The following is a 14,641-nucleotide window of genomic DNA, read 5'->3' as shown; positions in this document are numbered from 1 at the left end:
GTCCGGGATTCTCTGATTCTCCCTAAGCATGGTCAGGAAACAGCACAACTGGCCCGGTCACTATCCGTGTGATTCCAGAGCGTGGCTGCAAAAGTACAAGCACACACGTATCTGCAGACTGCAGGAAGGAGAGACGCGTGCTGTTTGCTTTCTGCTGGTAAAGGCCATGCCTCCCATCGGGAGCGGGGCAGCACCGAGCGCCAGCAGACTGTTAGAAGTTGCTTACAGAAAGGCACACATTAGCAGTGAGCTCCCAAGCAGTCAGGCACAGGTGGGATGTGGGGTGCATTGTGGCTGCGGCTGGATTTTGCTGCCTTTTCCCCCAGGAAGCCTCTAGCCGCGCACCCTGCGGACTGTCAGCCGTGTATCTCCCCAGGAAAACCTTCCAGCCACTGCAAGGATCTGACGTACTGGCTTACACTGGATTTCAGTTTTTCCCCTCATTCTCAAGCTGCACCTCCCCTCAGTCAGCCTGCAAGATAAGTCATTGTTTCAGACCCAGGCAATCTTTCGTTCCAGAGAGACCCAGCACTAACTTGACATTCGTTGCTGTAAATCATTAACATGAAGAATGCTGAATCATGAACCCCAAATTTGGAACCTTTATTCTGTGTTTAAAACCAAATCCAGCATCTTTCAAGACCTTCTCTGCATTACCTATGGGGATGATATACCAGTCCAGAGGAGGCCACGAGGATGATCAGGGGCTGGAGCACCTCCCGTATGAAGACAGGCTGAGGAAGTTGGGGCTGTTCAGCCTGGAGAAGAGAAGCTGCGTGGGGACCTCAGAGCAGCCTTCCAGTACCTGAAGGGGGCCTATAGGGATGCTGGGGAGGGACTCTTCATCAGGGACTGTAGTGACAGGACAAGGGTTCAAACTTAAACAGGGAAGTTTAGATTGGATCTAAGCAGGAAATTCTTTCCTGTGAGGGTGGTGAGGCACTGGAATGGGTTGCCCAGGGAGGTTGTGAGTGCTCCATCCCTGGCAGTGTTCAAGGCCAGGCTGGACAGAGCCTTGGGTGGGATGGTTTAGTGTGAGGTGTCCCTGCCCATGGCAGGGGGGTTGGAACTGGATGTTCTTGAGGTTCTTTCCAACCCAAACTATTCTATGATTCTATGATTACCACCTCATGACATGTTACTGCATTGTTTCAAAATCTCCCTTATCCTGAATGTCCCAGAAAAAAATTAAGTTGAATTTAACAGAAAACCACGATGTGTTTTAAGTACACATATATGAAAACAGATTTGGCAGAACAGTGAAGACAAACGATGACTGAGGAAGTATTGCAGAAAGCCAGAAACAAGATGAAGATTCTTCCTTTGCCCCAAGCATAAAATCCCCTTGGCTCAGCAGCCAGCTGTCATCAAAATCAGATGCTCCCCATGCTGTCCCAGCCACTGCCAGAGCAGAGGGACTTGCATGGAAGTACAGGCCACAGGAATGCCTGGTGGAAGAAGTAACACAAGAAGGACAAAACCCCTTATTCTGAAAGAAGCGAGGTCTCCACCACCCAGAACCCCCAAGCACATGTGAAACCACTGCCCTGCCTTCACCTGGTACTTCTCAGGACAGCACAGTCACCGTACTGCACGCCTGGACACGGTACCATTGCTCCACATGGATGGGAAAAAGACATCTTTTCATGTCTGGTGATGAGTATCTGGGGGTGCCCACAGCTTAGCACAGATGGTGAAAAATGGTAAATAACATTAGGCTCCTAGAGTCCTGGTTGGGCACCACAGTTCCCTTGGTGCTGAGCACGCAGGAGCTGAGCGAGCATCCAGGGAACCTGAAAAGTGGCCTCTCTATTTTTCATGATGCTGAAGTTTCAGGTCTTGCGTTAGCAAATCCACGTCAGTGCTGGGGAAGACCCTGAGATGACACAAACCATAGGACTGGTCACGCACGAACTGGGTAAGGAAGTAAGTGCCAAGCAGGTACTAGAGGAGAGGTCTACGGAGAGGAGGAGCAGGGCACGGGGAGTGCACAGTCACAGACGCTGAAGCACTTCTGTACCAGAAGACAGAGGCAGGGTGATCACCTCCTTTTCCCCTCTGACAGCCACACTAGAAAGGGTTCTTAAAGTATTCATATCAGTAACGGAAGGCAATACAAGGCTGAAAAGCAAGCAGGCGACTGCACCATTTCTTCCCTCAAAAGCATTAAATTCTCACCCTGACTAGAACAGCAATTCAAAACCTCGAGCATGCACCGAAGCCTTGTTCAAACCCTGAACATTTAAGAGTCCTCTAGGCCAGACCTTTGGTGAGATGCAAGGAGAAAATGCTCCTTCTTCCTGCCTTTCCCCTCACCACTGCACACATCAGCCACGCCACTGCTGACAGGGCAGACTGACAGCGCATCCCCACCCCAGCCACACAACTATTGATAAGGTGGGAGTTTTCTGTAAACTCATGACTTTGATCAGAAACAGGAACAGGTAACAACTTCTTAACAAAAAACACTCACATTGTTGCTAATAACCTTTTAACTCATGTCTTCTGTAGGTAAAACATGTCTGATTTAGGGCCAAGACTCCGAAGGTCAAGAGGGAGTCTGTTTTATGTTAACAAGAACAAAACAGACTATGTGGCGGCTGGGAAAATGCAAGGCTTGCTGAGAAGAAGGTCTGTAAATAGTCACACGCATGCTTGAAGGTGTCTCAATGGCCTTTTTTACCCCTGGTGTGATGGCTGCCACTAATTGGAGAAATATTAAAAGCCTAGCATGCTTTGCTATCCAAGAATTTAATATCACATCAACCATATTAGATGATCTCTTATATGATGTTGACAGTATCCGACATGCTGTGTTACAAAATCGGGCTGCCATAGATTTTTTACTTTTAGCACAAGGTCACGGATGTAACGAATTTGAAGGTATGTGGTGTTTAAATCTTTCTGATCTCAAGTAGTATACACTCTCAAACAGAAAAATTACGTAATCAATTTAAGGATATTACTTTCGCTTCTAGTTGGTTAGATTCTTGGCTGTCTTCTTGGGGAATCACTGGATGGTTACTAGATGTCGTTAAGCATGGAATAATCATAGTTTTAGTCATTATATTACTAATAACCTGTCTACCTTGCTTGCTTCAATGTATCCAAATACAGATTAACAAAGCTATGAACAATCTCAATACGTCACTTATTGTTCTTAAGAAAGAAAGGGGAAATGTGGAGAGCTTTGCAAAGGACTGGCTGCGTGGCAGAGGCCATGCAGATGGTGACACGCTGCAGCTGGTGCAAATCTCAGATGGAGATGCTTAGCAATAAACGAGACTTCTAAAGCAAGTTATGCTCGTGTCTCCCAGCTCTTTGCGACAGTCTTTCACTTTACTGACTCCCAAAACAGATTTATGAGTAAACCAAATTGAAGCTGGGAAAATACTGGGAAATACTGAACGCTACTGTGCCTTGCACAGCACTTCCCAGCAGGATAAATGTAAAAATTAAGAGTCAATCACACAGGAACACTCTGTTCCAGATGTCATTAGGAGACACAGCTGGGTACCAGCCTTCAGGGCTCTTGCTTTAAGGATGCTGGCACAGATGCTGATCAGAGCAAAAAGGAACCACATCAAACTTCATGCTTTTTCTTCTTGTTGAAATGTTTCCTTCTGTCGGAAGGCTTCAATCCAAAGCTGTGCACAAACCTCTGCAGAGCACCTGCAGGCAGCAGGATGAGTTCATGGAACTCTTTGCAGAAGAGTTATGCAGAACGCTCACATTCCCACGGTGTGTGGTGCCGGCTGAGCGATCCCCAGAGCCCAGCAGCTCCCCACGGCCCAGCATGGCTCCAGTTTCTGCAAGGCTCCATACTGCAGATCCTGTCCAAGCTGACCAACATCACCACTATCACAGGAAAGAATTTCTTCCTATATCTGACATAAATCTCTCCTGTTTCAGTTTGAACTCAGTGGCCTTTGTTCTATTGCTATAGTCCCTGATGAACAGTCCCTCTCCAGCATCCTTGTAGCCCCTTTGAGACACTGGAGCTGCTCCAAGGTCTCCATGCAGCTTCTCTTCTCCAGGCTGAACAGCCCCAATGTTCTCAGCATGTCTTTGTATCGGAAGTGCTCCAGCCCCGATCACTCTCGTGGCCCTACAGGCAATGCCTGTGTACAAACCTACACAAGTGAACTCATAAACCCAAGTTTCTGATCCCCAGCACAGCTGAATTAGGGCCAATCTGGAGTCCTGACCCCAAAGGTTCTCCGTAGGAAATCTTCACCACCTCAGGGACAGCAAGCTTGTCCAAACCCCTTTTCTGCAAAGGAATGTGCTCCCTTGCCTTGACTCTCACCAGCAATCCCTGCTCCTTCCCTGCATCCTCAAGACCCAGCAGCAGCACGAGTGGTGCCTGGTGGCAGGGAGATGACAACCGGTCAGAAGCTGGCACCAGGAGCAGGTCTGCCACAGAGAGTCCACTGCTGCAACCACCACTGCAACCACCGCAACCACCACGGCAACTGCTGCAACCACCATGGCAACAGCTGCTGCAACCACCACTGTAACTGCTGCAACTTCCACTGCATCTGCTGCTGCGACCACCATGGCAACCACTGCTGCAACTGCTTCAACCACCACTGCATCTGCTGTGGCAACCACCAGCACAACCACAGCTGCATCTGCTGCAACCACCAGTGCAACCAGCACTGCGTGCACTGCTGCTGAGGAGCCTGGCCACCCCTGGGTCACGCAGGGGGTGTATTTGTGGGTTTGCTTTGTTGGGTTTATTGGTTATGTTCAAATCTAATCCACCCACAGCTCTGCCCTGCTCAGAGCCCAGCCCAGCCTCGCCGCACGTTATGTAATCCCCAAATCCAAAAAGCCTTGGAAAAGCTTAAATGTGACAGTGCTGATGATGTCACACTGCTGCCCGGTTACCATGGAAACCACTTCTACCACCGCCACATGCCTGTGGCGCTGCAGCCCAGCATCCTCCCAGTGCCCGGTACCCACCAACACCGATGCCCGGGAGAACTGGGAGGAGATGGCCAAGGGCTCCAGGTGCCCTGCAGCTCCCGGAGCTCCCCACCCTGCCCTGCAGGTTGGGAATAAGGACCATCAGCATGCAAGAGACCTCCCCCCGCAAACTGGAATCCCACAGGAATCCCGCGCTCATCACAGGAAAGTTAACACAACCACAAACCAACCAACCAAGCAGAAAGCATTGCCCAGGGAAGCAACACCCCTGGCAGTGCTCAAGGCCAGGCTGGAACACAGGGGCTTGGAGCAAGCTGCTCCAGTGGAAGGGGTCCCTGCCCGTGGCAGGGGTTGGAGCTGGAGGAGCTTTAAGGGTGCTTAAAAACCCAAACCAGGCCGGAATTCTGGGATTCCTGAATCCTCACAGGTGCAGAAAAGAGCTTGAAAATGTTTCCAAAACCTCAGAGCAAATACAAAGAACAAACCTACGGGCTTTAAAAATCTCTTTTGCCCCCTCCCTTGTCTTAACCAACCTGGCAATTCCTGTGTAACAGTAGCTGCAAAAGGCTTTGCATTTTTTTCTAAGGAGTAAAGCTTAATTTCCTGATGTATCTCCACCCGGGTTCACTCTCGCCTCACCAATGAACTAAAATGCATGCAACCAAATTAAACTTTGGGTTAATTTAAACCCAAGCAAAGGGAATGCCCTGGTGGTTTTATTTCCCTCACAGAAATGGGGAAATTCCCCTATTACAGGGCTCTGTGTTTTTAATTATGCTCTCTATCCAGGGCATTTATGGCACCCTTACGTAAGGGCTATAAACTGATTTTGTGTGCTCAGAGATGTGAAATGATTTTGTCTGGGTTTGGGATCCCCATGTAAAAATAAGGAGACACTGGGAGCATTTACCTCAGCCCCGATTTCAAGGACCACCCTATCTATCATGACGTTACAGAGATCGCACAAACTACGGCCACTGAAGCACCAATGGCCACAACTACTTTTCTCTCTTGAACTACACAGACCAGGGAAGTAGATGCACTGATTCCTTCCCTACAGGCTTTAACCTGCAGCTCTGCCCCTGGCTCTCAGAGGCAGATCTCCAGCACGTGGCACAACTCTTGCCGCAGCCCTGCTGAACGGATGGGCACAGGGGTGACTGAGCCTTGCTCTTCATACCACCCACGTGAAGTGGCACCCACGGTCACCCAATGCACCAATGACTTTGCAATTAACCACACTCTGTTGTTTGACCCCTGACTATGAACACTCCCACTCTGGGGGTGAGAATGGCTCCTACTAGACCAGCATAGGAAAAAACAGACAGAAATGGGGGTGACCAGGCAGCCCCAGCAAGGGCACTGAACAGAACTAGGGGATGATGAGACAGGTTGGCGTGTCCCAACTTGGGGACGCTGCGCAGTGGCCCTGGCAGCCACACTGATGCCTTCATCTGCCCCAGAATTCCAGAGGCATTTCTTCTCCATCACTGACTGTCAAAGGACCTGGGTGGGCTGACCAGGGGCAACGTGCAAGCACCAACGGGGACATCCTGACAGCGGCTGCCCAGCTCAGCTGCTGTCTTCTCCTGCCAGAGCTTGACCACAAGAGCCACATCCCGATATAATACACGAGCACTGGGGGTACAAGCTGACCCACAGCAGTGTGACAAGCAGTTAATCACCCTTCACAGGGAGATGTGCAGATCTGGCCTCTGTCCCACATGGCATTTACCCTCCAGAGCCGTTTCCACTGGGAGGCTGGAGAGCCCAGAATGGATTTTTGAAGAATGCATCAAGTACACTTTGGCAAACCTAAGAGAATAGTCTCAAAAAGGCTTGAGGGAACCATCTTACTGGACAGACTGCTGTTTCCTCATCTCCCCCGAAAATCCTGCCAAAAGCCTATAGCGCAATGCCACAAACTCCAAGTACAACGGTAACATTTATTCAGATTAAGTGATGAGTCCATATATTCGAGCTTAGCACAGCTTCCCTTTTTTGGCATTCAGGATTTTAACAGTTGCACACATGTTCCAGCTTAATTACCCCCAAAACAGTATCAAAACATTACTATTTGAGGACATGCCGCGGGTCGAGTAGCACCTTCTGGAGAAACAATCATGAATCCTTCTGGACGGCGGGCTTGTGACCATGTGCTTCCTGCCAAACAGACGCAGTTCCCCTGAGGCCTCCAAAAAGAACTGCAAACCACTATCCATGCTCCACCGGGGCAAAAAGCCCACGGTGGTTTGGCTTTGCTTTCTCCTCCACATAGACAAGGCCCTTACTGACATGGGTTAGTGGTGGACATGGCAGTCCTGAGGCAACTGTTGGACTTGATGACATTAAAGGCCTCATTCAACCTTACTGATTATATGATTCTGTGATGGTTCTATGTTCTCTGCTACATCAAGGGCAGCTCTGCATATATTTTTATCATTATTCAGTGTGACAACAGGACAAGAGGCACGTGTGGCTCCTTTGCTTTCACCTCCTCCCCTCCCTAAATATATCAGCCTGGGCACCCGAAGCATCTTTTTGGTCTTTGTGCTCCAGCAGAGCTACATCACCTTGAAAAATCTCCACCTTTCTGATCCGTTATTTATCACTATTTCCTGTATGTGTTCCTGCAGCATTCCCAGGGAACGGGATGTTGTGTTATTCTGCAGCTGCTAAAGGTCAGTCCTCATTTCACAGCAGTTCTGTTTAGGAAGGTTTGCAACTCCTCTATTTAATACATGTCATGATGAAAACTGTTGTGCAGGTTCAACAGCTGGGGCTGGTGGCTGGTAGCTCATTTCATTCAAACTCATTTTTATTTCCAGCCAAGTCCTGAGGTTCTGGTTTTGTTTGTTGCGGGTTTTGGGGCATCCATGGAGAAACACCATTGTTGAAAAACCCATGAAGCTCTGTGAACGTTAGTGCAGGATGCAAACGTGGCCTTGGGAGCACAAGAAACTCCAGCTCGCTCCAACAGCTCCATATCCCTCTTGTGCTGCTGCCCCAGAGCTGGAGCAGGGCTGCAGGGGAGGTATCCCCAGAGCACAGCAGAGGGGCAGGATCCCCTCCCTGAGCTGCTGCTCACGCTCTGGGGGTGCAGCCCAGCACACAGGGGGGCTCTGGGCTCAGGTGCTCACTGAAGCCGGGTCATGGGGAGCTTCCATCACCCAACACCCCCAAGCCCTTCTCCTCAGGGCTCAGATGACAGCATCAGGAGAGCTCCCATGAGCTGTCGCACAGGGAATGGGGCCCGGGCACGGCTCATCCCAAGGAGCTCCCTCCAGCACGTGCTGCGGTGCGGGTGCAGGCCATCTCCATGGCGCCCCAGCTCCTCCAGCGGCAGCGGCTCCTCACGCACAGCAGTGTTCCAACACTGATGCTCTGAACCAGGACTTGTTTTCCCTGCACTGTTTATTTCTGCAGTGCTCCAGCCCACTCAGGGAGTTTGTTCCCAAGATAGCCCAGCGCTCATAAACTGTCATTTGGTGGTAATTCTTTGCAATCAGCAAGCAATATAATTAACTTCCCCGAGTCTGGGGCCTCCTTCTATAGCAGCATTATTCCTGTGACATGCCTCGTACAAAACAAGGACATGCTGCTTACCAAGAGCTCTAATCAAAATTCTTTCATTGCAAGCAAAAAGAAAAGGGAATGTCACAAAGCAGCACAGAATTCTCGGAACAGCGCTTTGTAAAAGAACTATCTCAAAAACATCATACAACAAACTTACCCAAAGAAAAACTCATCCCTGCTCAGCTTCTTCCAAACAAAGCCGACCCCGCTACGAAACACTTAATATAGAATCATAGAACAGTTAGGGTTGGAAAGAACCTCAAGAACATCCAGTTCCAACCCCCCTGCCATGGGCAGGGACACCTCACACTAAACCATCCCACCCAAGGCTTCATCCAACCTGGCCTTGAACACCGCCAGGGATGGAGCACTCACAGCCTCCCTGGGCAAGCCATTCCAGTGCCTCACCACCCTCACAGGAAAGAATTTCCTCCTTAGATCCAATCTAAACTTCCCCTGTTTAAGTTTTAACCCATTACCCCTTGTCCTGTCACTACAGTCCCTGATGAAGAGTCCCTCCCCAGCATCCCTATGGGCCCCCTTCAGGTACTGGAAGGCTGCTCTGAGGTCTCCACGCAGCCTTCTCTTCTCCAGGCTGAACAGCCCCAACTTCCTCAGCCTGTCTTCATACGGGAGGTGCTCCAGCCCCTGATCATCCTCGTGGCCTCCTCTGGACTTGTTCCAGCAGTTCCATGTCCTTTTTACGTTGAGGACACCAGAACTGCACACAATACTCCAGGTGAGGTCTCACAAGAGCAGAGCAGAGGGGCAGGATCACCTCCTTCGCCCTGCTGGTCACGCTCCTTTGGATGCAGCCCAGGATCCGGTTGGTTTCTGGGCTGCGAGCGCACACTGCAGCCGGCTCATGTTCATTTTCTCATCGACCAAGTCCTTCTCTGCAGGGCCGCTCTGAATCTCTTCTCTGCCCAACCTGTAGCTGTGCCTGGGATTGCTCCGACCCAGGTGTAGGACCTTGCACTTGTCATGGTTGAACTTCATGAGGTTGGCATCAGCCCACCTCACAAGCGTGTCGAGGTCCCTCTGGATAGCATCCCTTCCCTCCAGCGTATCAACCGGACCACACAGCTTGGTGTCATCGGCAAACTTGCTGAGGGCGCACTCAATCCCACTGTCCATGTCAGCAATGAAGATGTTAAACAAGACCGGTCCCAACACCGATCCCTGAGGGACACCACTCGTTACCGGTCTCCAGCCGGACATCGAGCCATTGACCGCAACTCTTTGTGTGCAGCCATCCAGCCAGTTCTTTATCCACCGAGTGGTCCATCCATCAAATTGATGTCTCTCCAATTTAGAGAGAATGATGTCGTGTGGGACAGTGTCAAACGCTTTGCACAAGTCCAGGTAGATGACATCAACTGCTCTACCCCTGTCCATCAGTTCTGTAGCCCCATCATAGAAGGCCACCAAATTGGTCAGGCAGGATCCCCTTCTTTCTCTGGGCTCTACAAAAACAGTTCCTCCAGCAAAACAGGGGAATTACCCAACTGGTACTAGTCCTGACAATCCATCTGAAGTGATTTTTAAGGCCATTTTATTGTCTTATTCCCTGACAATTCCATTGTTGAACCATATTTAACACTGGTAAGGTCCTGCTGGATCTCTGGCTAAACCATCTACACTTTTCACTGCTTCCCAGTCATTCTTCCTCTAAATATTCATGCTGGCAAATAAATATTTTGCTGTCCCATGCTAATGCATAATGTATAAATCAGCCCCAAACACAAAGAAACCTAAAACCCGTTCTCATAGACAGCATTTGGATGTTTTTTTCCATAAACAACAGCTGGCAAATATCTCACAAAAGAAAAAAAAAAATAATCCCACTTTGCTGATCCATTTAATTGCTTCAGGATTTAATGGGTCTCCAAAGTTGCTAGCGGCAGCCAGTGCTGGAAGCCAAGTATTTCCATCCAAAAACCATGATGGAGCTGTCCTCATCTCCAGCTTCAGGAACTCACAGCCTGCCCAGTGCCTGCTTTGGCAATCCCTGAGAGGAGTTCAGGCACCACAGCTTTTTCTGCAGCCACCCATCAAACTGCACATGGGAGACTCTGCAGTGGAGCTGCTCTGAAATATCTGAAGGGGCTGCAGGAAACCTGGAGAGGGGCTTGGGACAAGGGCCTGTAGGGACAGGCCAAGGGGAATGGCTTGAACCTGCCCGAGGGGAGACTGAGCTGAGCTCTTAGGCAGAAGCTCTTCCCTGGGAGGGTGCTGAGGCGCTGGCACAGGGAGCCCAGAGAAGCTGTGGCTGCCCCATCCCTGGCAGTGCTCAAGGCCAGGTTGGACACAGGGGCTTGGAGCAAGCTGCTCCAGTGGAAGGGGTCCCTGCCCGTGGCAGGGGTTGGAGCTGGGTGCACTTCAAGGTCCCTTCAACCCAAACCAGGCTGGGGTTCTATCAAAGCTCAGGCCTTGCTCCCCTGCAACCAAGCAGACGTCCAGCCTCCATGGCTGGGAAGCGGCTGCGTTGTACCTGGAGTAGCTGCACACAGGCACCTTCACATGCAAGCACACCAGTGTCCAAGGTGCAGCAGATGGAGCAGCACCCTGCGCTGCTGCAGAGCCCTCTCCAAGCCCTCTGCTCAGCACCGAAGTAGAAGAGCACACCAAGCCATCAGGTGCCTATGCAGGCACACAAATTTTTTGTTTAAAATCCAAGTAAATTTGGCAACAAAATGATATTACACAAAGAAGCAACTGATCAGGCAACCGAGAGAAGAATCTTTACTTTTCTGGAACCACTTTCACCCCTATGGAAACAGTTTACAGATATTTACACAGCATCCTGATGCGTTGCTGCTTGCCTGTGTTACATTCTGACTTTGATGAGCAGAGCTGCCGCGCTGTGCCTGCTGCTTAGCGCATCAAGAAATAAGGATGAACCTACACTGAGAACCACATCCAGGGCTCTGCAGGTCAGTCACTGTGCTGGAAGCAGCCTCTAGCTTACAGCTGGCTCCTGTGTGCCCTGAATCTCAGTCGACCTCATTTCTACCTACCAGAGCACCCCAGACACTGCTGCTGCGCAATAAAGCTCGTCAGACAGGCAACATAAACCCAAAACACCCCTGAAACGCCCACAGCCTATCTCTTCCATTGTATAACCTCCCTCTTCTACAGTTTACAGCACCTACATAGTAATCAATGGAGAGCAAAAACCTGACAAGGAATACAGCCTATTACCTTCAAAGCACAAACACACACCTCTTATTTATTTCAGTTTTCTGTACATCTAATCACAGCAATATGATTTTAACAGTGCATATATTTCTCACTTTTACAGATAAAACCAGCAAAGAATGTGTTTCTTCCACTACTCTTGTGGGAGTAGGAAAATAAGACAGTAAATTAAGTCTGATCTGCTTGAAAATATATCTCTGAAATGAAGCAACAGACTTTGTGTTAAACCTATCACACCTCTGCCTGATCGAGCTCCAGCGAGGTCTGTAGCACCCTATTTGCACTGGGTTCATAGGCAGGGTGCACAGAAGGAACACCCTGGGGCAAAGCTCGGACCAGGGCCTCACTGGTAGTGCTTGGGCACCCAACAATTTGTCACCTGCTGGCTGGAGAGGACCTGGGGGGCCACATCCTGCCTCAGTGGGGCTGGGAAAGACAGTGAAAGCAATGCCAGTCTTCTGGTTGAATTTGCTGCAGGCAAGTCTGCATCTCCACTGGGAATATGTCTAGGATCTGCAACATCAAAATAGGATGGGAAACACTGAACGACAGCACACTCCCCTAAAAGGCTATCTGATCCTGATCTATACTCTAAACAGCAGGGAATTTCCTACATGGAAAAATTTGCCAGGGAAACAACAATCCCATCTTTACTGGCACTGTCACTGGGCAAAGCAGTTGAGCTTACTCTTCAAGGCTTGTGCCCTCACACTGCGTGCTTGTGCGCTTGGGATGACGGATGCATGGTGCCTGCACACCGATGTCCCCTCCAGCAACCCACCACCAAGAGGTTCAAGGGTACTTGGCAGGACATGCGATTAGCAACAACAGACACATAACTCAGTGGTGGGTTTCTGGGCCCTCTTCTCACCCTCCTGCGGGCTAGCCTGCTCATTCATCCTATGCCAAAGGTAAGTTCAGTACCTCTGAAAGTGTTTTCCAGCAGAGAGTGGTTCAATCCCAATGCTTTCTGCATGGATGCAGTGGAGGCAGAGCAGGAGATGTGCTGGATTCTAACAACAGCTTCACTTGGAATTTTTTTAGGAAAATCGGAGTGGAGAAAGACACAACCAGAGGAGAAGCCTGAGTGCGAGCAGAACATAACAACCTATTAACTCAAGCATGGAGGCTCCATCTCCCCACTGCAGCTTCCCCCAGCACTTGAGCAGCGGTGGCTTGGTGGAACTTTCCATTGCCCAGTCCAAGCATTTGTCAGCTCCTGCATTCTGGTTAAATCTGTAATCCTGGGTACTGGGGAAGGGGACAGGGGACAGGCTCAGCACTACCCACAGGAGCCTCAGGCTCAGCAGGTTTTCCACAATCTCACTTTAAGACAAAGCTTATGTAGTGGCATTTGTTTATTTGCACTCCCTTGCCCATGGCTCTTCTGAGCATTGCTGACCCCTTGCCCACCCCCAACCTTTGAGGGGTGTTTGCAGACCCCAGTGATGCTGGAGACACATCCTTCCAGACCTTGCTTAAGGGAGGAGCAGAGACAAACCCAGCCCTATCATTCCATCTGAATGGGGGAAGATGAACACCAAGTGGCCTGCTTGCAGAACAGGCACTGCTGAGCCGCACAAGGGTAGTTTCAAGGAGCAGTTCAACAGATCTGTGAAAGAGGCAACAAGAAAGAACACCCCCCCCAGTCATGAACATTGATCCATGGGTGTCCATCAATCTGGACCCGAGTGCCTGGGCTGGAGGCACCCCACAGTGTGCCAGAAATGCCCCTGGCAACACAGGCATCTGGGCATCCCCACCAGGCACTATGAGGGGTTACTCACATCTGCCCAGCTCACCTGAATTACTGTGAGTTAGTTCACTGCCTGGCCTTGAAGCCACACTCATTTCCATGCCTGTCGGTCCAGGGCACTTACCACCACAACTCTGATGGTTACTATGGCTACTGGAAAGCTGCTGCATCCCTGCATCCAGCCTCACACAGGGTCCTCACAGCAACCCGCTGCCCTAGAGGACGCCCTTAGTCCTGCTTGCTGTGTGAGACCAGCACTGCCAGCTGATGCCTCCACACAGCAAACCTGGGTTTATTTCCTTCCTTATCCCCCTGCCAGAGAGACATCTTTACAATAGGCACAGGTAAGTAGCAGAGCTCTGGTCATACAGGGCTGCAGGTGCCAAAGGCTCACTCAGGGCTCAGAAAATGCTCAAATTCCCAGAGAACATAAAGCATGACGAGCTACTTCATACAGAGAAACCAACCACTGACTTCTCACGCTGCAAATTACGGGGAGATGCAAGAGTACGCCAGGGGAGCAGCACTCAGCCCATCGACCCAAATCCCACTGGGAAATACATCTCACACTATGCTGGCATTTTCCCCCACAAGCGGGGCACTAAACAGAGCTGGAGCCAGAAGAGAGTGTCAGACAGACCTGCAGCCTGACCAGACCTCTCTTCCTAGCACAGAGCCCTCTTCAGAGGTGCTGAGGCAGTGGTTTGTCAGGAACACAGGCAGGCCTCCCGCAAGGCGCACAGCTCACATACAGGCTGGGTTTGATGGAGCAGCAGGTCTGCTGGCATCTGCCCAGACGGACCCCAGGACAGCATCCTCCTGAGGGAGCCGTCTGCCAACAGGGGCTCAGCACAGGCTCCAGCGACTGCCCTGCTACAGCCCAGCCCAAGGGAAGCCCTGAATCCACTCTGCCCATGCACACTTGAGCTGCGAGGATGAATAATGAATGGCTGCTTTGTTTTCTATCGGAATTCTATAGCAGTAATTATCCCTGTTTTAACACAAAACAATTATCACCTCCTCCTTTCCTTTTCTTCTCCCATCCATTAAGTGATGGAAAGACAGCATCTCTGCTCATGACTAATAACAGCCCTTGAGGAGATGAAGCTGGTGTGGTGGGTAATTACCAAGAGGCTTCAGCACATAATGTCACTAAGCCAGGACACGGTGAGCTTG

At 50.4% G+C, this 14,641-nt stretch overlaps 1 long non-coding RNA gene across 1 annotated transcript in view; it reads right to left on the bottom strand.

The window, feature by feature from the left end:
* Positions 1–11,291: 11,291 nt before the first annotated feature.
* LOC136015977 (uncharacterized) overlaps positions 11,292–14,641 on the bottom strand; it is a 31,773-nt gene continuing 28,423 nt past the window's right edge. Inside the window, exons 3-4 of the long non-coding RNA XR_010613417.1 lie at positions 12,634–12,792; positions 11,292–12,222 (exon numbers count right to left, since the gene is read on the bottom strand). This is a non-coding gene — a long non-coding RNA (uncharacterized LOC136015977). The remainder of the gene's footprint in view (positions 12,223–12,633; positions 12,793–14,641) is intronic.

Source organism: Lathamus discolor, chromosome 5, assembly GCF_037157495.1.
Source record: "Lathamus discolor isolate bLatDis1 chromosome 5, bLatDis1.hap1, whole genome shotgun sequence".
NCBI classification, from domain to species: Eukaryota; Metazoa; Chordata; class Aves; order Psittaciformes; family Psittacidae; genus Lathamus; species Lathamus discolor.
Note: the sequence above shows the minus strand (reverse complement) of the source record. Positions and strands in the feature narration are given on the sequence as shown.